The sequence below is a fragment of the Hyla sarda genome, unplaced genomic scaffold (assembly GCF_029499605.1).
Source record: "Hyla sarda isolate aHylSar1 unplaced genomic scaffold, aHylSar1.hap1 scaffold_220, whole genome shotgun sequence".
Taxonomy (NCBI): Eukaryota; Metazoa; Chordata; class Amphibia; order Anura; family Hylidae; genus Hyla; species Hyla sarda.
The window spans coordinates 294,249-315,230 of NW_026608873.1; the positions used below are offsets into that span (position 1 = coordinate 294,249).

At 46.2% G+C, this 20,982-nt stretch overlaps 9 non-coding genes and 1 pseudogene across 9 annotated transcripts; all 10 read left to right on the plus strand.

Moving 5' to 3' along the window:
• Positions 1-1,498: 1,498 nt before the first annotated feature.
• LOC130320413 (U2 spliceosomal RNA) lies at positions 1,499-1,689 on the plus strand. Its single transcript, XR_008866310.1, has one exon. It is a non-coding gene; the product is annotated as a U2 spliceosomal RNA (small nuclear RNA).
• A 2,095-nt stretch (positions 1,690-3,784) lies between these two features.
• LOC130320414 (U2 spliceosomal RNA) lies at positions 3,785-3,975 on the plus strand. Its single transcript, XR_008866311.1, has one exon. It is a non-coding gene; the product is annotated as a U2 spliceosomal RNA (small nuclear RNA).
• Positions 3,976-6,064: 2,089 nt separating this feature from the next.
• On the plus strand, positions 6,065-6,255 carry LOC130320477 (U2 spliceosomal RNA). Its single transcript, XR_008866367.1, has one exon. It is a non-coding gene; the product is annotated as a U2 spliceosomal RNA (small nuclear RNA).
• A 2,089-nt stretch (positions 6,256-8,344) lies between these two features.
• Positions 8,345-8,535, plus strand: LOC130320415 (U2 spliceosomal RNA). The gene has a single exon (XR_008866312.1). It is a non-coding gene; the product is annotated as a U2 spliceosomal RNA (small nuclear RNA).
• Positions 8,536-10,625: 2,090 nt separating this feature from the next.
• On the plus strand, positions 10,626-10,816 carry LOC130320418 (U2 spliceosomal RNA). The gene has a single exon (XR_008866314.1). It is a non-coding gene; the product is annotated as a U2 spliceosomal RNA (small nuclear RNA).
• Positions 10,817-12,901: 2,085 nt separating this feature from the next.
• On the plus strand, positions 12,902-13,092 carry LOC130320419 (U2 spliceosomal RNA). Its single transcript, XR_008866315.1, has one exon. It is a non-coding gene; the product is annotated as a U2 spliceosomal RNA (small nuclear RNA).
• A 2,096-nt stretch (positions 13,093-15,188) lies between these two features.
• Positions 15,189-15,348, plus strand: LOC130320506 (U2 spliceosomal RNA; annotated as a pseudogene).
• A 698-nt stretch (positions 15,349-16,046) lies between these two features.
• LOC130320496 (U2 spliceosomal RNA) lies at positions 16,047-16,238 on the plus strand. The gene has a single exon (XR_008866381.1). It is a non-coding gene; the product is annotated as a U2 spliceosomal RNA (small nuclear RNA).
• Positions 16,239-18,331: 2,093 nt separating this feature from the next.
• Positions 18,332-18,522, plus strand: LOC130320420 (U2 spliceosomal RNA). The gene has a single exon (XR_008866316.1). It is a non-coding gene; the product is annotated as a U2 spliceosomal RNA (small nuclear RNA).
• A 2,088-nt stretch (positions 18,523-20,610) lies between these two features.
• Positions 20,611-20,801, plus strand: LOC130320421 (U2 spliceosomal RNA). The gene has a single exon (XR_008866317.1). It is a non-coding gene; the product is annotated as a U2 spliceosomal RNA (small nuclear RNA).
• The last annotated feature ends 181 nt before the right edge of the window (positions 20,802-20,982 follow it).

The window sequence follows — 20,982 nt, forward strand, 5'->3', positions numbered from 1 at the left end:
GTCTATGTCCCGCATCAATATAGACCAAAGTACAGAGGGTTAGGCTATGCTATTGTGCACCTACCTGATGCATCAGAAGGTGCGAGGCCCTTGCTAAATTCTGTGCACAGACTTTGAGATCTATACTTTAGACTGTATCTAAACCTGCTCCAACATGGACTGACATTCTGGCCTACTTTCAGCCGATGCGACTTGTCTGTCGCTGAACAGTCGCTTTTTATGTATTCAGCACCTATGTATAATGTTGTAAAAATGCTCTAGAAGCTAAAGTCGCAGAAATGTCACACATATTTGGCCTGCAACTTTCTGTGCGACAAATTCAGACAGGAAAAATCAGTATAAATCCTTAGAAAATTATCCCCCAGTGTCTCCATCTGCTGGCGGTATTGAATAAGCATTGCTGCACTGATGGGGTATGCATTAGACGAAAAAAAAGAAGAAAAAGAAGAATAATACGCCCAGAAAAGAGGCGAAAAGGAGAAAAACGTAAAAAAACGTGAAAAAAAAGTAAGAGGAAGAGAAGGGAAAAAAAGGTGGAAATGGGTTTAAAAGTGATTTCGGCGGAGAAATATATATATATATATATATATATATATATATATATATATATATATATATATATATACGCGCACACACACACATATATATAAACGTATTCTCCGTTGAGATATTGCAGCCGCTGCTGTGTCCAGGCCCAGGAGCCTTAGCACTGTGCTGTGATGTCACTCAATACCACTGACATCACTAGGTGTAAACAACATCTCTCCTTTGCTGTGTATGTGACTATGGAGCTGTTTGGTGATGTCGTCTATTATGGCCTTCATAGAAGCAACAGGAGATTGTTGCATCCATCTAGAACCCTCAGAACTACAGTGCTATGATGTCACTCACTTCCACAGGCCTTGCAGAGTGTAAACAACAACAACCCAGCTTTGTTGTGTATGTAACCATAGGGATTTGTGATGTCACCTAGAACCTTCACAGCAGCGACAGCTTTATGAGGAGCATCAGCACTGCTCTGCCTGAGCAGAACCATCACCGCCATAGGTTGTCAAATAACCCGGATTTAACCCACACAGGTAAGTCCAATGGGGTGCAGGCATGTCCTCTATGCTTACAGCTTCCCGTGGGTGTTGGTTTGATACCGTTTGGGGACAGCCAAGGAGGCATCTGCAGGCAACAAAGGTAGGTGTGTGCTTGTGTGTGTGTTTCCTATGCAGATCCTAAGCCCAGTGTCACATGCAAGTAGGAGGAGTAAGAAGGGTTCCTGGCAAATCCGGGTTATGGATTGCATTTAAAAAGGCCCCGTGGGAGTGCAATGGGCCCCTGTCTTGCTGCTTAGCAATAATGGTATGGGTTTAGGTTCTGCTGTGTGTACTGGTGGTTGACTGCCCCCCAGCCCAGAGTGTGCATGGAAAATTGTCTGGCAGCCTCCCTGACAGCAAGCAGTGATAGTGCCCATGAAGGGGACCTTGTTGGGCCCGCCCCTTTCACGGTTATCGCTTCTCGGCCTTTTGGCTAAGATCAAGTGTAGTATCTGTTCTTATCAGTTTAATATCTGATACGTCCCCTATCTGGGGACCATATATTAAATGGATTTTTGAGAACGGGGGCCGATTTCGAAGCTTGCTTCCGTCGCCCTATGCATTGACCCGATATGGCAGTATCTTCGGGTACAGTGCACCACCCCCTTACAGGGTTAAAAAGAAAGATTCCTACTTTCATTGCTACCTGCTTGCTGGCTAGCCAGCTAGCCAGCCCTGTGGGCCTTGCTGCTGCAGCCAAAAAACAAAAGGTGGTGCTGCTGCTGCTGCTTCTGCTGCTTCTGCTTCTGCTTGTGTCTGGCCCCTGTTGGAGCGTCCAGGCACAGGACTTCTGCTGCTGCTGACTAAATGGCCTCCTTAATTGGATCATTTGAGTAGCCAGCACACCTGTGCAGGTAGGGCATGACATGATAGGCAGCTGCCTTGATAGCGGGTGGGTGCTGAATGTTCCTAATTGACAAAATAAGATTAATGCTTATGAAGAAATATAAAATCTCATCCCTTCCCCAATATCGCGCCACACCCCTACCCCTTAATTCCCTGGTTGAACTTGATGGACATATGTCTTTTTTCGACCGTACTAACTATGTAACTATGTAACATAACATGGGGGGGGGGGGGGGGTCTCCTGGCTGTTCACACAGGTGTGTCATTGCTGTACATTGACCATGCATTGCTTCTGTGGTATTGCAAAGGCAAAGACAAATGCTTCCAGCCATCCATTGCACTAATGGATTGGTCATCAGCTGGCTGTCTATGTCCCGCATCAATATAGACCAAAGTACAGAGGGTTAGGCTATGCTATTGTGCACCTACCTGATGCATCAGAAGGTGCGAGGCCCTTGCTAAATTCTGTGCACAGACTTTGAGATCTATACTTTAGACTGTATCTAAACCTGCTCCAACATGGACTGACATTCTGGCCTACTTTCAGCCGATGCGACTTGTCTGTCGCTGAACAGTCGCTTTTTATGTATTCAGCACCTATGTATAATGTTGTAAAAATGCTCTAGAAGCTAAAGTCGCAGAAATGTCACACATATTTGGCCTGCAACTTTCTGTGCGACAAATTCAGACAGGAAAAATCAGTATAAATCCTTAGAAAATTATCCCCCAGTGTCTCCATCTGCTGGCGGTATTGAATAAGCATTGCTGCACTGATGGGGTATGCATTAGACGAAAAAAAAGAAGAAAAAGAAGAATAATACGCCCAGAAAAGAGGCGAAAAGGAGAAAAACGTAAAAAAACGTGAAAAAAAAGTAAGAGGAAGAGAAGGGAAAAAAAGGTGGAAATGGGTTTAAAAGTGATTTCGGCGGAGAAATATATATATATATATATATATATATATATATATATATATATATATACGCGCACACACACACATATATATAAACGTATTCTCCGTTGAGATATTGCAGCCGCTGCTGTGTCCAGGCCCAGGAGCCTTAGCACTGTGCTGTGATGTCACTCAATACCACTGACATCACTAGGTGTAAACAACATCTCTCCTTTGCTGTGTATGTGACTATGGAGCTGTTTGGTGATGTCGTCTATTATGGCCTTCATAGAAGCAACAGGAGATTGTTGCATCCATCTAGAACCCTCAGAACTACAGTGCTATGATGTCACTCACTTCCACAGGCCTTGCAGAGTGTAAACAACAACAACCCAGCTTTGTTGTGTATGTAACCATAGGGATTTGTGATGTCACCTAGAACCTTCACAGCAGCGACAGCTTTATGAGGAGCATCAGCACTGCTCTGCCTGAGCAGAACCATCACCGCCATAGGTTGTCAAATAACCCGGATTTAACCCACACAGGTAAGTCCAATGGGGTGCAGGCATGTCCTCTATGCTTACAGCTTCCCGTGGGTGTTGGTTTGATACCGTTTGGGGACAGCCAAGGAGGCATCTGCAGGCAACAAAGGTAGGTGTGTGCTTGTGTGTGTGTTTCCTATGCAGATCCTAAGCCCAGTGTCACATGCAAGTAGGAGGAGTAAGAAGGGTTCCTGGCAAATCCGGGTTATGGATTGCATTTAAAAAGGCCCCGTGGGAGTGCAATGGGCCCCTGTCTTGCTGCTTAGCAATAATGGTATGGGTTTAGGTTCTGCTGTGTGTACTGGTGGTTGACTGCCCCCCAGCCCAGAGTGTGCATGGAAAATTGTCTGGCAGCCTCCCTGACAGCAAGCAGTGATAGTGCCCATGAAGGGGACCTTGTTGGGCCCGCCCCTTTCACGGTTATCGCTTCTCGGCCTTTTGGCTAAGATCAAGTGTAGTATCTGTTCTTATCAGTTTAATATCTGATACGTCCCCTATCTGGGGACCATATATTAAATGGATTTTTGAGAACGGGGGCCGATTTCGAAGCTTGCTTCCGTCGCCCTATGCATTGACCCGATATGGCAGTATCTTCGGGTACAGTGCACCACCCCCTTACAGGGTTAAAAAGAAAGATTCCTACTTTCATTGCTACCTGCTTGCTGGCTAGCCAGCTAGCCAGCCCTGTGGGCCTTGCTGCTGCAGCCAAAAAACAAAAGGTGGTGCTGCTGCTGCTGCTTCTGCTGCTTCTGCTTCTGCTTGTGTCTGGCCCCTGTTGGAGCGTCCAGGCACAGGACTTCTGCTGCTGCTGACTAAATGGCCTCCTTAATTGGATCATTTGAGTAGCCAGCACACCTGTGCAGGTAGGGCATGACATGATAGGCAGCTGCCTTGATAGCGGGTGGGTGCTGAATGTTCCTAATTGACAAAATAAGATTAATGCTTATGAAGAAATATAAAATCTCATCCCTTCCCCAATATCGCGCCACACCCCTACCCCTTAATTCCCTGGTTGAACTTGATGGACATATGTCTTTTTTCGACCGTACTAACTATGTAACTATGTAACATAACATGGGGGGGGGGGGGGGGTCTCCTGGCTGTTCACACAGGTGTGTCATTGCTGTACATTGACCATGCATTGCTTCTGTGGTATTGCAAAGGCAAAGACAAATGCTTCCAGCCATCCATTGCACTAATGGATTGGTCATCAGCTGGCTGTCTATGTCCCGCATCAATATAGACCAAAGTACAGAGGGTTAGGCTATGCTATTGTGCACCTACCTGATGCATCAGAAGGTGCGAGGCCCTTGCTAAATTCTGTGCACAGACTTTGAGATCTATACTTTAGACTGTATCTAAACCTGCTCCAACATGGACTGACATTCTGGCCTACTTTCAGCTGATGCGACTTGTCTGTCGCTGAACAGTCGCTTTTTATGTATTCAGCACCTATGTATAATGTTGTAAAAATGCTCTAGAAGCTAAAGTCGCAGAAATGTCACACATATTTGGCCTGCAACTTTCTGTGCGACAAATTCAGACAGGAAAAATCAGTATAAATCCTTAGAAAATTATCCCCCAGTGTCTCCATCTGCTGGCGGTATTGAATAAGCATTGCTGCACTGATGGGGTATGCATTAGACGAAAAAAAAGAAGAAAAAGAAGAATAATACGCCCAGAAAAGAGGCGAAAAGGAGAAAAACTTAAAAAAACGTGAAAAAAAAGTAAGAGGAAGAGAAGGGAAAAAAAGGTGGAAATGGGTTTAAAAGTGATTTCGGCGGAGAAATATATATATATATATATATATATATATATATATATATATACGCGCACACACACACATATATATAAACGTATTCTCCGTTGAGATATTGCAGCCGCTGCTGTGTCCAGGCCCAGGAGCCTTAGCACTGTGCTGTGATGTCACTCAATACCACTGACATCACTAGGTGTAAACAACATCTCTCCTTTGCTGTGTATGTGACTATGGAGCTGTTTGGTGATGTCGTCTATTATGGCCTTCATAGAAGCAACAGGAGATTGTTGCATCCATCTAGAACCCTCAGAACTACAGTGCTATGATGTCACTCACTTCCACAGGCCTTGCAGAGTGTAAACAACAACAACCCAGCTTTGTTGTGTATGTAACCATAGGGATTTGTGATGTCACCTAGAACCTTCACAGCAGCGACAGCTTTATGAGGAGCATCAGCACTGCTCTGCCTGAGCAGAACCATCACCGCCATAGGTTGTCAAATAACCCGGATTTAACCCACACAGGTAAGTCCAATGGGGTGCAGGCATGTCCTCTATGCTTACAGCTTCCCGTGGGTGTTGGTTTGATACCGTTTGGGGACAGCCAAGGAGGCATCTGCAGGCAACAAAGGTAGGTGTGTGCTTGTGTGTGTGTTTCCTATGCAGATCCTAAGCCCAGTGTCACATGCAAGTAGGAGGAGTAAGAAGGGTTCCTGGCAAATCCGGGTTATGGATTGCATTTAAAAAGGCCCCGTGGGAGTGCAATGGGCCCCTGTCTTGCTGCTTAGCAATAATGGTATGGGTTTAGGTTCTGCTGTGTGTACTGGTGGTTGACTGCCCCCCAGCCCAGAGTGTGCATGGAAAATTGTCTGGCAGCCTCCCTGACAGCAAGCAGTGATAGTGCCCATGAAGGGGACCTTGTTGGGCCCGCCCCTTTCACGGTTATCGCTTCTCGGCCTTTTGGCTAAGATCAAGTGTAGTATCTGTTCTTATCAGTTTAATATCTGATACGTCCCCTATCTGGGGACCATATATTAAATGGATTTTTGAGAACGGGGGCCGATTGCGAAGCTTGCTTCCGTCGCCCTATGCATTGACCCGATATGGCAGTATCTTCGGGTACAGTGCACCACCCCCTTACAGGGTTAAAAAGAAAGATTCCTACTTTCATTGCTACCTGCTTGCTGGCTAGCCAGCTAGCCAGCCCTGTGGGCCTTGCTGCTGCAGCCAAAAAACAAAAGGTGGTGCTGCTGCTGCTGCTTCTGCTGCTTCTGCTTCTGCTTGTGTCTGGCCCCTGTTGGAGCGTCCAGGCACAGGACTTCTGCTGCTGCTGACTAAATGGCCTCCTTAATTGGATCATTTGAGTAGCCAGCACACCTGTGCAGGTAGGGCATGACATGATAGGCAGCTGCCTTGATAGCGGGTGGGTGCTGAATGTTCCTAATTGACAAAATAAGATTAATGCTTATGAAGAAATATAAAATCTCATCCCTTCCCCAATATCGCGCCACACCCCTACCCCTTAATTCCCTGGTTGAACTTGATGGACATATGTCTTTTTTCGACCGTACTAACTATGTAACTATGTAACATAACATGGGGGGGGGGGGGGGGTCTCCTGGCTGTTCACACAGGTGTGTCATTGCTGTACATTGACCATGCATTGCTTCTGTGGTATTGCAAAGGCAAAGACAAATGCTTCCAGCCATCCATTGCACTAATGGATTGGTCATCAGCTGGCTGTCTATGTCCCGCATCAATATAGACCAAAGTACAGAGGGTTAGGCTATGCTATTGTGCACCTACCTGATGCATCAGAAGGTGCGAGGCCCTTGCTAAATTCTGTGCACAGACTTTGAGATCTATACTTTAGACTGTATCTAAACCTGCTCCAACATGGACTGACATTCTGGCCTACTTTCAGCCGATGCGACTTGTCTGTCGCTGAACAGTCGCTTTTTATGTATTCAGCACCTATGTATAATGTTGTAAAAATGCTCTAGAAGCTAAAGTCGCAGAAATGTCACACATATTTGGCCTGCAACTTTCTGTGCGACAAATTCAGACAGGAAAAATCAGTATAAATCCTTAGAAAATTATCCCCCAGTGTCTCCATCTGCTGGCGGTATTGAATAAGCATTGCTGCACTGATGGGGTATGCATTAGACGAAAAAAAAGAAGAAAAAGAAGAATAATACGCCCAGAAAAGAGGCGAAAAGGAGAAAAACGTAAAAAAACGTGAAAAAAAAGTAAGAGGAAGAGAAGGGAAAAAAAGGTGGAAATGGGTTTAAAAGTGATTTCGGCGGAGAAATATATATATATATATATATATATATATATATATATATATACGCGCACACACACACATATATATAAACGTATTCTCCGTTGAGATATTGCAGCCGCTGCTGTGTCCAGGCCCAGGAGCCTTAGCACTGTGCTGTGATGTCACTCAATACCACTGACATCACTAGGTGTAAACAACATCTCTCCTTTGCTGTGTATGTGACTATGGAGCTGTTTGGTGATGTCGTCTATTATGGCCTTCATAGAAGCAACAGGAGATTGTTGCATCCATCTAGAACCCTCAGAACTACAGTGCTATGATGTCACTCACTTCCACAGGCCTTGCAGAGTGTAAACAACAACAACCCAGCTTTGTTGTGTATGTAACCATAGGGATTTGTGATGTCACCTAGAACCTTCACAGCAGCGACAGCTTTATGAGGAGCATCAGCACTGCTCTGCCTGAGCAGAACCATCACCGCCATAGGTTGTCAAATAACCCGGATTTAACCCACACAGGTAAGTCCAATGGGGTGCAGGCATGTCCTCTATGCTTACAGCTTCCCGTGGGTGTTGGTTTGATACCGTTTGGGGACAGCCAAGGAGGCATCTGCAGGCAACAAAGGTAGGTGTGTGCTTGTGTGTGTGTTTCCTATGCAGATCCTAAGCCCAGTGTCACATGCAAGTAGGAGGAGTAAGAAGGGTTCCTGGCAAATCCGGGTTATGGATTGCATTTAAAAAGGCCCCGTGGGAGTGCAATGGGCCCCTGTCTTGCTGCTTAGCAATAATGGTATGGGTTTAGGTTCTGCTGTGTGTACTGGTGGTTGACTGCCCCCCAGCCCAGAGTGTGCATGGAAAATTGTCTGGCAGCCTCCCTGACAGCAAGCAGTGATAGTGCCCATGAAGGGGACCTTGTTGGGCCCGCCCCTTTCACGGTTATCGCTTCTCGGCCTTTTGGCTAAGATCAAGTGTAGTATCTGTTCTTATCAGTTTAATATCTGATACGTCCCCTATCTGGGGACCATATATTAAATGGATTTTTGAGAACGGGGGCCGATTTCGAAGCTTGCTTCCGTCGCCCTATGCATTGACCCGATATGGCAGTATCTTCGGGTACAGTGCACCACCCCCTTACAGGGTTAAAAAGAAAGATTCCTACTTTCATTGCTACCTGCTTGCTGGCTAGCCAGCTAGCCAGCCCTGTGGGCCTTGCTGCTGCAGCCAAAAAACAAAAGGTGGTGCTGCTGCTGCTGCTTCTGCTGCTTCTGCTTCTGCTTGTGTCTGGCCCCTGTTGGAGCGTCCAGGCACAGGACTTCTGCTGCTGCTGACTAAATGGCCTCCTTAATTGGATGATTTGAGTAGCGAGCACACCTGTGCAGGTAGGGCATGACATGATAGGCAGCTGCCTTGATAGCGGGTGGGTGCTGAATGTTCCTAATTGACAAAATAAGATTAATGCTTATGAAGAAATATAAAATCTCATCCCTTCCCCAATATCGCGCCACACCCCTACCCCTTAATTCCCTGGTTGAACTTGATGGACATATGTCTTTTTTCGACCGTACTAACTATGTAACTATGTAACATAACATGGGGGGGGGGGGGGGTCTCCTGGCTGTTCACACAGGTGTGTCATTGCTGTACATTGACCATGCATTGCTTCTGTGGTATTGCAAAGGCAAAGACAAATGCTTCCAGCCATCCATTGCACTAATGGATTGGTCATCAGCTGGCTGTCTATGTCCCGCATCAATATAGACCAAAGTACAGAGGGTTAGGCTATGCTATTGTGCACCTACCTGATGCATCAGAAGGTGCGAGGCCCTTGCTAAATTCTGTGCACAGACTTTGAGATCTATACTTTAGACTGTATCTAAACCTGCTCCAACATGGACTGACATTCTGGCCTACTTTCAGCCGATGCGACTTGTCTGTCGCTGAACAGTCGCTTTTTATGTATTCAGCACCTATGTATAATGTTGTAAAAATGCTCTAGAAGCTAAAGTCGCAGAAATGTCACACATATTTGGCCTGCAACTTTCTGTGCGACAAATTCAGACAGGAAAAATCAGTATAAATCCTTAGAAAATTATCCCCCAGTGTCTCCATCTGCTGGCGGTATTGAATAAGCATTGCTGCACTGATGGGGTATGCATTAGACGAAAAAAAAGAAGAAAAAGAAGAATAATACGCCCAGAAAAGAGGCGAAAAGGAGAAAAACGTAAAAAAACGTGAAAAAAAAGTAAGAGGAAGAGAAGGGAAAAAAAGGTGGAAATGGGTTTAAAAGTGATTTCGGCGGAGAAATATATATATATATATATATATATATATATATATATATATATACGCGCACACACACACATATATATAAACGTATTCTCCGTTGAGATATTGCAGCCGCTGCTGTGTCCAGGCCCAGGAGCCTTAGCACTGTGCTGTGATGTCACTCAATACCACTGACATCACTAGGTGTAAACAACATCTCTCCTTTGCTGTGTATGTGACTATGGAGCTGTTTGGTGATGTCGTCTATTATGGCCTTCATAGAAGCAACAGGAGATTGTTGCATCCATCTAGAACCCTCAGAACTACAGTGCTATGATGTCACTCACTTCCACAGGCCTTGCAGAGTGTAAACAACAACAACCCAGCTTTGTTGTGTATGTAACCATAGGGATTTGTGATGTCACCTAGAACCTTCACAGCAGCGACAGCTTTATGAGGAGCATCAGCACTGCTCTGCCTGAGCAGAACCATCACCGCCATAGGTTGTCAAATAACCCGGATTTAACCCACACAGGTAAGTCCAATGGGGTGCAGGCATGTCCTCTATGCTTACAGCTTCCCGTGGGTGTTGGTTTGATACCGTTTGGGGACAGCCAAGGAGGCATCTGCAGGCAACAAAGGTAGGTGTGTGCTTGTGTGTGTGTTTCCTATGCAGATCCTAAGCCCAGTGTCACATGCAAGTAGGAGGAGTAAGAAGGGTTCCTGGCAAATCCGGGTTATGGATTGCATTTAAAAAGGCCCCGTGGGAGTGCAATGGGCCCCTGTCTTGCTGCTTAGCAATAATGGTATGGGTTTAGGTTCTGCTGTGTGTACTGGTGGTTGACTGCCCCCCAGCCCAGAGTGTGCATGGAAAATTGTCTGGCAGCCTCCCTGACAGCAAGCAGTGATAGTGCCCATGAAGGGGACCTTGTTGGGCCCGCCCCTTTCACGGTTATCGCTTCTCGGCCTTTTGGCTAAGATCAAGTGTAGTATCTGTTCTTATCAGTTTAATATCTGATACGTCCCCTATCTGGGGACCATATATTAAATGGATTTTTGAGAACGGGGGCCGATTTCGAAGCTTGCTTCCGTCGCCCTATGCATTGACCCGATATGGCAGTATCTTCGGGTACAGTGCACCACCCCCTTACAGGGTTAAAAAGAAAGATTCCTACTTTCATTGCTACCTGCTTGCTAGCTAGCCAGCCCTGTGGGCCTTGCTGCTGCAGCCAAAAAACAAAAGGTGGTGCTGCTTCTGCTGCTTCTGCTTCTGCTTGTGTCTGGCCCCTGTTGGAGCGTCCAGGCACAGGACTTCTGCTGCTGCTGACTAAATGGCCTCCTTAATTGGATCATTTGAGTAGCCAGCACACCTGTGCAGGTAGGGCATGACATGATAGACATGATAGGCAGCTGCCTTGATAGCGGGTGGGTGCTGAATGTTCCTAATTGACAAAATAAGATTAATGCTTATGAAGAAATATAAAATCTCATCCCTTCCCCAATATCGCGCCACACCCCTACCCCTTAATTCCCTGGTTGAACTTGATGGACATATGTCTTTTTTCGACCGTACTAACTATGTAACTATGTAACATAACATGGGGGGGGGGGGGGGGTCTCCTGGCTGTTCACACAGGTGTGTCATTGCTGTACATTGACCATGCATTGCTTCTGTGGTATTGCAAAGGCAAAGACAAATGCTTCCAGCCATCCATTGCACTAATGGATTGGTCATCAGCTGGCTGTCTATGTCCCGCATCAATATAGACCAAAGTACAGAGGGTTAGGCTATGCTATTGTGCACCTACCTGATGCATCAGAAGGTGCGAGGCCCTTGCTAAATTCTGTGCACAGACTTTGAGATCTATACTTTAGACTGTATCTAAACCTGCTCCAACATGGACTGACATTCTGGCCTACTTTCAGCCGATGCGACTTGTCTGTCGCTGAACAGTCGCTTTTTATGTATTCAGCACCTATGTATAATGTTGTAAAAATGCTCTAGAAGCTAAAGTCGCAGAAATGTCACACATATTTGGCCTGCAACTTTCTGTGCGACAAATTCAGACAGGAAAAATCAGTATAAATCCTTAGAAAATTATCCCCCAGTGTCTCCATCTGCTGGCGGTATTGAATAAGCATTGCTGCACTGATGGGGTATGCATTAGACAAAAAAAAAGAAGAAAAAGAAGAATAATACGCCCAGAAAAGAGGCGAAAAGGAGAAAAACGTAAAAAAACGTGAAAAAAAAGTAAGAGGAAGAGAAGGGAAAAAAAGGTGGAAATGGGTTTAAAAGTGATTTCGGCGGAGAAATATATATATATATATATATATATATATATATATATATATATATATGCGCACACACACACATATATATAAACGTATTCTCCGTTGAGATATTGCAGCCGCTGCTGTGTCCAGGCCCAGGAGCCTTAGCACTGTGCTGTGATGTCACTCAATACCACTGACATCACTAGGTGTAAACAACATCTCTCCTTTGCTGTGTATGTGACTATGGAGCTGTTTGGTGATGTCGTCTATTATGGCCTTCATAGAAGCAACAGGAGATTGTTGCATCCATCTAGAACCCTCAGAACTACAGTGCTATGATGTCACTCACTTCCACAGGCCTTGCAGAGTGTAAACAACAACAACCCAGCTTTGTTGTGTATGTAACCATAGGGATTTGTGATGTCACCTAGAACCTTCACAGCAGCGACAGCTTTATGAGGAGCATCAGCACTGCTCTGCCTGAGCAGAACCATCACCGCCATAGGTTGTCAAATAACCCGGATTTAACCCACACAGGTAAGTCCAATGGGGTGCAGGCATGTCCTCTATGCTTACAGCTTCCCGTGGGTGTTGGTTTGATACCGTTTGGGGACAGCCAAGGAGGCATCTGCAGGCAACAAAGGTAGGTGTGTGCTTGTGTGTGTGTTTCCTATGCAGATCCTAAGCCCAGTGTCACATGCAAGTAGGAGGAGTAAGAAGGGTTCCTGGCAAATCCGGGTTATGGATTGCATTTAAAAAGGCCCCGTGGGAGTGCAATGGGCCCCTGTCTTGCTGCTTAGCAATAATGGTATGGGTTTAGGTTCTGCTGTGTGTACTGGTGGTTGACTGCCCCCCAGCCCAGAGTGTGCATGGAAAATTGTCTGGCAGCCTCCCTGACAGCAAGCAGTGATAGTGCCCATGAAGGGGACCTTGTTGGGCCCGCCCCTTTCACGGTTATCGCTTCTCGGCCTTTTGGCTAAGATCAAGTGTAGTATCTGTTCTTATCAGTTTAATATCTGATACGTCCCCTATCTGGGGACCATATATTAAATGGATTTTTGAGAACGGGGGCCGATTTCGAAGCTTGCTTCCGTCGCCCTATGCATTGACCCGATATGGCAGTATCTTCGGGTACAGTGCACCACCCCCTTACAGGGTTAAAAAGAAAGATTCCTACTTTCATTGCTACCTGCTTGCTGGCTAGCCAGCTAGCCAGCCCTGTGGGCCTTGCTGCTGCAGCCAAAAAACAAAAGGTGGTGCTGCTGCTGCTGCTTCTGCTGCTTCTGCTTCTGCTTGTGTCTGGCCCCTGTTGGAGCGTCCAGGCACAGGACTTCTGCTGCTGCTGACTAAATGGCCTCCTTAATTGGATCATTTGAGTAGCCAGCACACCTGTGCAGGTAGGGCATGACATGATAGGCAGCTGCCTTGATAGCGGGTGGGTGCTGAATGTTCCTAATTGACAAAATAAGATTAATGCTTATGAAGAAATATAAAATCTCATCCCTTCCCCAATATCGCGCCACACCCCTACCCCTTAATTCCCTGGTTGAACTTGATGGACATATGTCTTTTTTCGACCGTACTAACTATGTAACTATGTAACATAACATGGGGGGGGGGGGGGTCTCCTGGCTGTTCACACAGGTGTGTCATTGCTGTACATTGACCATGCATTGCTTCTGTGGTATTGCAAAGGCAAAGACAAATGCTTCCAGCCATCCATTGCACTAATGGATTGGTCATCAGCTGGCTGTCTATGTCCCGCATCAATATAGACCAAAGTACAGAGGGTTAGGCTATGCTATTGTGCACCTACCTGATGCATCAGAAGGTGCGAGGCCCTTGCTAAATTCTGTGCACAGACTTTGAGATCTATACTTTAGACTGTATCTAAACCTGCTCCAACATGGACTGACATTCTGGCCTACTTTCAGCCGATGCGACTTGTCTGTCGCTGAACAGTCGCTTTTTATGTATTCAGCACCTATGTATAATGTTGTAAAAATGCTCTAGAAGCTAAAGTCGCAGAAATGTCACACATATTTGGCCTGCAACTTTCTGTGCGACAAATTCAGACAGGAAAAATCAGTATAAATCCTTAGAAAATTATCCCCCAGTGTCTCCATCTGCTGGCGGTATTGAATAAGCATTGCTGCACTGATGGGGTATGCATTAGACGAAAAAAAAGAAGAAAAAGAAGAATAATACGCCCAGAAAAGAGGCGAAAAGGAGAAAAACGTCAAAAAAACGTGAAAAAAAAGTAAGAGGAAGAGAAGGGAAAAAAAGGTGGAAATGGGTTTAAAAGTGATTTCGGCGGAGAAATATATATATATATATATATATATATATATATATATATATATATATATACGCGCACACACACACATATATATAAACGTATTCTCCGTTGAGATATTGCAGCCGCTGCTGTGTCCAGGCCCAGGAGCCTTAGCACTGTGCTGTGATGTCACTCAATACCACTGACATCACTAGGTGTAAACAACATCTCTCCTTTGCTGTGTATGTGACTATGGAGCTGTTTGGTGATGTCGTCTATTATGGCCTTCATAGAAGCAACAGGAGATTGTTGCATCCATCTAGAACCCTCAGAACTACAGTGCTATGATGTCACTCACTTCCACAGGCCTTGCAGAGTGTAAACAACAACAACCCAGCTTTGTTGTGTATGTAACCATAGGGATTTGTGATGTCACCTAGAACCTTCACAGCAGCGACAGCTTTATGAGGAGCATCAGCAATGCTCTGCCTGAGCAGAACCATCACCGCCATAGGTTGTCAAATAACCCGGATTTAACCCACACAGGTAAGTCCAATGGGGTGCAGGCATGTCCTCTATGCTTACAGCTTCCCGTGGGTGTTGGTTTGATACCGTTTGGGGACAGCCAAGGAGGCATCTGCAGGCAACAAAGGTAGGTGTGTGCTTGTGTGTGTGTTTCCTATGCAGATCCTAAGCCCAGTGTCACATGCAAGTAGGAGGAGTAAGAAGGGTTCCTGGCAAATCCGGGTTATGGATTGCATTTAAAAAGGCCCCGTGGGAGTGCAATGGGCCCCTGTCTTGCTGCTTAGCAATAATGGTATGGGTTTAGGTTCTGCTGTGTGTACTGGTGGTTGACTGCCCCCCAGCCCAGAGTGTGCATGGAAAATTGTCTGGCAGCCTCCCTGACAGCAAGCAGTGATAGTGCCCATGAAGGGGACCTTGTTGGGCCCGCCCCTTTCACGGTTATCGCTTCTCGGCCTTTTGGCTAAGATCAAGTGTAGTATCTGTTCTTATCAGTTTTCATGCTGGTGGGGATGGGTGCTGCATGGAGGATGCAGGTGTACCAGGGCTTTCCGGGGCTGGTTCTGAGGAATCAGCTCGACGGCTGCCCCGATGTGACCTGTTCCCTCCGGGTCTCGCCATGAGGCTGAGAGGGTCTAGAGCCGAGGTACTTTTGTGCCTCGGGGAGTGGTGACCCCGAGGTGCCGAAACTCACTGGGAGAATAGGCTCACTGAGTTGAAGCACGGGCACCATAATCTCTTCACCTTGTGGCACTCACCTCTTGATTCCCGGCCTTCTGGCTAGGATCAGAGAAATTTTTATAGATCCGGCCGGATGTCCGGGCAGTATATCTGCACACATTCACTTATTTATTTCTTTTTTGTCTCACTGTGTCACTTTTTGCGTGTTGTGTGTTCACAGGATTTGTCAGGATGCGGTAGCCCTTCTGGGTGTCCCTCCTGGCGGTCTAGGGGAGGTGTGTGTGTGGCCATTAGGTTCCGCACCTCCCTGCAAACACCCCGGGTACTCCTGCTTTGGCAGGGTACCTACCGTAATCGGCTCTGCGGGCAGATACCTTGGCCAACGCCAAGGGGGATGCCGGGAGCATTTGTGGTCCCCTAGTAGCTTCGGCGAAAAGGGACATCGAACCTGGAACCTCGCAGGTACCTTTTGGTCCGGAGGTGAAGGGTAAGGTTTGTTGGGGGGCCTCTCTCCTATCGGAGAAGGGCTTGCGATAGACCGCATCCTTTGTGCACGTTTTTTTTTTAGTGTAACACGTTTGCACTTTTTCTTGCACTTTGGGTGAATCGAAAGCACGTTCCTCGGCTTTAGATAAAAAAAAAAAAAAAAAAAAAAAAAATCTGTTCTTATCAGTTTAATATCTGATACGTCCCCTATCTGGGGACCATATATTAAATGGATTTTTGAGAACGGGGGCCGATTTCGAAGCTTGCTTCCGTCGCCCTATGCATTGACCCGATATGGCAGTATCTTCGGGTACAGTGCACCACCCCCTTACAGGGTTAAAAAGAAAGATTCCTACTTTCATTGCTACCTGCTTGCTGGCTAGCCAGCTAGCCAGCCCTGTGGGCCTTGCTGCTGCAGCCAAAAAACAAAAGGTGGTGCTGCTGCTGCTGCTTCTGCTGCTTCTGCTTCTGCTTGTGTCTGGCCCCTGTTGGAGCGTCCAGGCACAGGACTTCTGCTGCTGCTGACTAAATGGCCTCCTTAATTGGATCATTTGAGTAGCCAGCACACCTGTGCAGGTAGGGCATGACATGATAGGCAGCTGCCTTGATAGCGGGTGGGTGCTGAATGTTCCTAATTGACAAAATAAGATTAATGCTTATGAAGAAATATAAAATCTCATCCCTTCCCCAATATCGCGCCACACCCCTACCCCTTAATTCCCTGGTTGAACTTGATGGACATATGTCTTTTTTCGACCGTACTAACTATGTAACTATGTAACATAACATGGGGGGGGGGGGGGGTCTCCTGGCTGTTCACACAGGTGTGTCATTGCTGTACATTGACCATGCATTGCTTCTGTGGTATTGCAAAGGCAAAGACAAATGCTTCCAGCCATCCATTGCACTAATGGATTGGTCATCAGCTGGCTGTCTATGTCCCGCATCAATATAGACCAAAGTACAGAGGGTTAGGCTATGCTATTGTGCACCTACCTGATGCATCAGAAGGTGCGAGGCCCTTGCTAAATTCTGTGCACAGACTTTGAGATCTATACTTTAGACTGTATCTAAACCTGCTCCAACATGGACTGACATTCTGGCCTACTTTCAGCCGATGCGACTTGTCTGTCGCTGAACAGTCGCTTTTTATGTATTCAGCACCTATGTATAATGTTGTAAAAATGCTCTAGAAGCTAAAGTCGCAGAAATGTCACACATATTTGGCCTGCAACTTTCTGTGCGACAAATTCAGACAGGAAAAATCAGTATAAATCCTTAGAAAATTATCCCCCAGTGTCTCCATCTGCTGGCGGTATTGAATAAGCATTGCTGCACTGATGGGGTATGCATTAGACGAAAAAAAAGAAGAAAAAGAAGAATAATACGCCCAGAAAAGAGGCGAAAAGGAGAAAAACGTCAAAAAAACGTGAAAAAAAAGTAAGAGGAAGAGAAGGGAAAAAAAGGTGGAAATGGGTTTAAAAGTGATTTCGGCGGAGAAATATATATATATATATATATATATATATATATATATATATATATACGCGCACACACACACATATATATAAACGTATTCTCCGTTGAGATATTGCAGCCGCTGCTGTGTCCAGGCCCAGGAGCCTTAGCACTGTGCTGTGATGTCACTCAATACCACTGACATCACTAGGTGTAAACAACATCTCTCCTTTGCTGTGTATGTGACTATGGAGCTGTTTGGTGATGTCGTCTATTATGGCCTTCATAGAAGCAACAGGAGATTGTTGCATCCATCTAGAACCCTCAGAACTACAGTGCTATGATGTCACTCACTTCCACAGGCCTTGCAGAGTGTAAACAACAACAACCCAGCTTTGTTGTGTATGTAACCATAGGGATTTGTGATGTCACCTAGAACCTTCACAGCAGCGACAGCTTTATGAGGAGCATCAGCAATGCTCTGCCTGAGCAGAACCATCACCGCCATAGGTTGTCAAATAACCCGGATTTAACCCACACAGGTAAGTCCAATGGGGTGCAGGCATGTCCTCTATGCTTACAGCTTCCCGTGGGTGTTGGTTTGATACCGTTTGGGGACAGCCAAGGAGGCATCTGCAGGCAACAAAGGTAGGTGTGTGCTTGTGTGTGTGTTTCCTATGCAGATCCTAAGCCCAGTGTCACATGCAAGTAGGAGGAGTAAGAAGGGTTCCTGGCAAATCCGGGTTATGGATTGCATTTAAAAAGGCCCCGTGGGAGTGCAATGGGCCCCTGTCTTGCTGCTTAGCAATAATGGTATGGGTTTAGGTTCTGCTGTGTGTACTGGTGGTTGACTGCCCCCCAGCCCAGAGTGTGCATGGAAAATTGTCTGGCAGCCTCCCTGACAGCAAGCAGTGATAGTGCCCATGAAGGGGACCTTGTTGGGCCCGCCCCTTTCACGGTTATCGCTTCTCGGCCTTTTGGCTAAGATCAAGTGTAGTATCTGTTCTTATCAGTTTAATATCTGATACGTCCCCTATCTGGGGACCATATATTAAATGGATTTTTGAGAACGGGGGCCGATTTCGAAGCTTGCTTCCGTCGCCCTATGCATTGACCCGATATGGCAGTATCTTCGGGTACAGTGCACCACCCCCTTACAGGGTTAAAAAGAAAGATTCCTACTTTCATTGCTACCTGCTTGCTGGCTAGCCAGCTAGCCAGCCCTGTGGGCCTTGCTGCTGCAGCCAAAAAACAAAAGGTGGTGCTGCTGCTGCTGCTTCTGCTGCTTCTGCTTGTGTCTGGCCCCTGTTGGAGCGTCCAGGCACAGGACTTCTGCTGCTGCTGACTAAATGGCCTCCTTAATTGGATCATTTGAGTAGCCAGCACACCTGTGCAGGTAGGGCATGACATGATAGGCAGCTGCCTTGATAGCGGGTGGGTGCTGAATGTTCCTAATTGACAAAATAAGATTAATGCTTATGAAGAAATATAAAATCTCATCCCTTCCCCAATATCGCGCCACACCCCTACCCCTTAATTCCCTGGTTGAACTTGATGGACATATGTCTTTTTTCGACCGTACTAACTATGTAACTATGTAACATAACATGGGGGGGGGGGGGGGTCTCCTGGCTGTTCACACAGGTGTGTCATTGCTGTACATTGACCATGCATTGCTTCTGTGGTATTGCAAAGGCAAAGACAAATGCTTCCAGCCATCCATTGCACTAATGGATTGGTCATCAGCTGGCTGTCTATGTCCCGCATCAATATAGACCAAAGTACAGAGGGTTAGGCTATGCTATTGTGCACCTACCTGATGCATCAGAAGGTGCGAGGCCCTTGCTAAATTCTGTGCACAGACTTTGAGATCTATACTTTAGACTGTATCTAAACCTGCTCCAACATGGACTGACATTCTGGCCTACTTTCAGCCGATGCGACTTGTCTGTCGCTGAACAGTCGCTTTTTATGTATTCAGCACCTATGTATAATGTTGTAAAAATGCTCTAGAAGCTAAAGTCGCAGAAATGTCACACATATTTGGCCTGCAACTTTCTGTGCGACAAATTCAGACAGGAAAAATCAGTATAAATCCTTAGAAAATTATCCCCCAGTGTCTCCATCTGCTGGCGGTATTGAATAAGCATTGCTGCACTGATGGGGTATGCATTAGACAAAAAAAAAGAAGAAAAAGAAGAATAATACGCCCAGAAAAGAGGCGAAAAGGAGAAAAACGTAAAAAAACGTGAAAAAAAAGTAAGAGGAAGAGAAGGGAAAAAAAGGTGGAAATGGGTTTAAAAGTGATTTCGGCGGAGAAATATATATATATATATATATATATATATATATATATATATATATATACGCGCACACACACACATATATATAAACGTATTCTCCGTTGAGATATTGCAGCCGCTGCTGTGTCCAGGCCCAGGAGCCTTAGCACTGTGCTGTGATGTCACTCAATACCACTGACATCACTAGGTGTAAACAACATCTCTCCTTTGCTGTGTATGTGACTATGGAGCTGTTTGGTGATGTCGTCTATTATGGCCTTCATAGAAGCAACAGGAGATTGTTGCATCCATCTAGAACCCTCAGAACTACAGTGCTATGATGTCACTCACTTCCACAGGCCTTGCAGAGTGTAAACAACAACAACCCAGCTTTGTTGTGTATGTAACCATAGGGATTTGTGATGTCACCTAGAACCTTCACAGCAGCGACAGCTTTATGAGGAGCATCAGCACTGCTCTGCCTGAGCAGAACCATCACCGCCATAGGTTGTCAAATAACCCGGATTTAACCCACACAGGTAAGTCCAATGGGGTGCAGGCATGTCCTCTATGCTTACAGCTTCCCGTGGGTGTTGGTTTGATACCGTTTGGGGACAGCCAAGGAGGCATCTGCAGGCAACAAAGGTAGGTGTGTGCTTGTGTGTGTGTTTCCTATGCAGATCCTAAGCCCAGTGTCACATGCAAGTAGGAGGAGTAAGAAGGGTTCCTGGCAAATCCGGGTTATGGATTGCATTTAAAAAGGCCCCGTGGGAGTGCAATGGGCCCCTGTCTTGCTGCTTAGCAATAATGGTATGGGTTTAGGTTCTGCTGTGTGTACTGGTGGTTGACTGCCCCCCAGCCCAGAGTGTGCATGGAAAATTGTCTGGCAGCCTCCCTGACAGCAAGCAGTGATAGTGCCCATGAAGGGGACCTTGTTGGGCCCGCCCCTTTCACGGTTATCGCTTCTCGGCCTTTTGGCTAAGATCAAGTGTAGTATCTGTTCTTATCAGTTTAATATCTGATACGTCCCCTATCTGGGGACCATATATTAAATGGATTTTTGAGAACGGGGGCCGATTTCGAAGCTTGCTTCCGTCGCCCTATGCATTGACCCGATATGGCAGTATCTTCGGGTACAGTGCACCACCCCCTTACAGGGTTAAAAAGAAAGATTCCTACTTTCATTGCTACCTGCTTGCTGGCTAGCCAGCTAGCCAGCCCTGTGGGCCTTGCTGCTGCAGCCAAAAAACAAAAGGTGGTGCTGCTGCTGCTGCTTCTGCTGCTTCTGCTTCTGCTTGTGTCTGGCCCCTGTTGGAGCGTCCAGGCACAG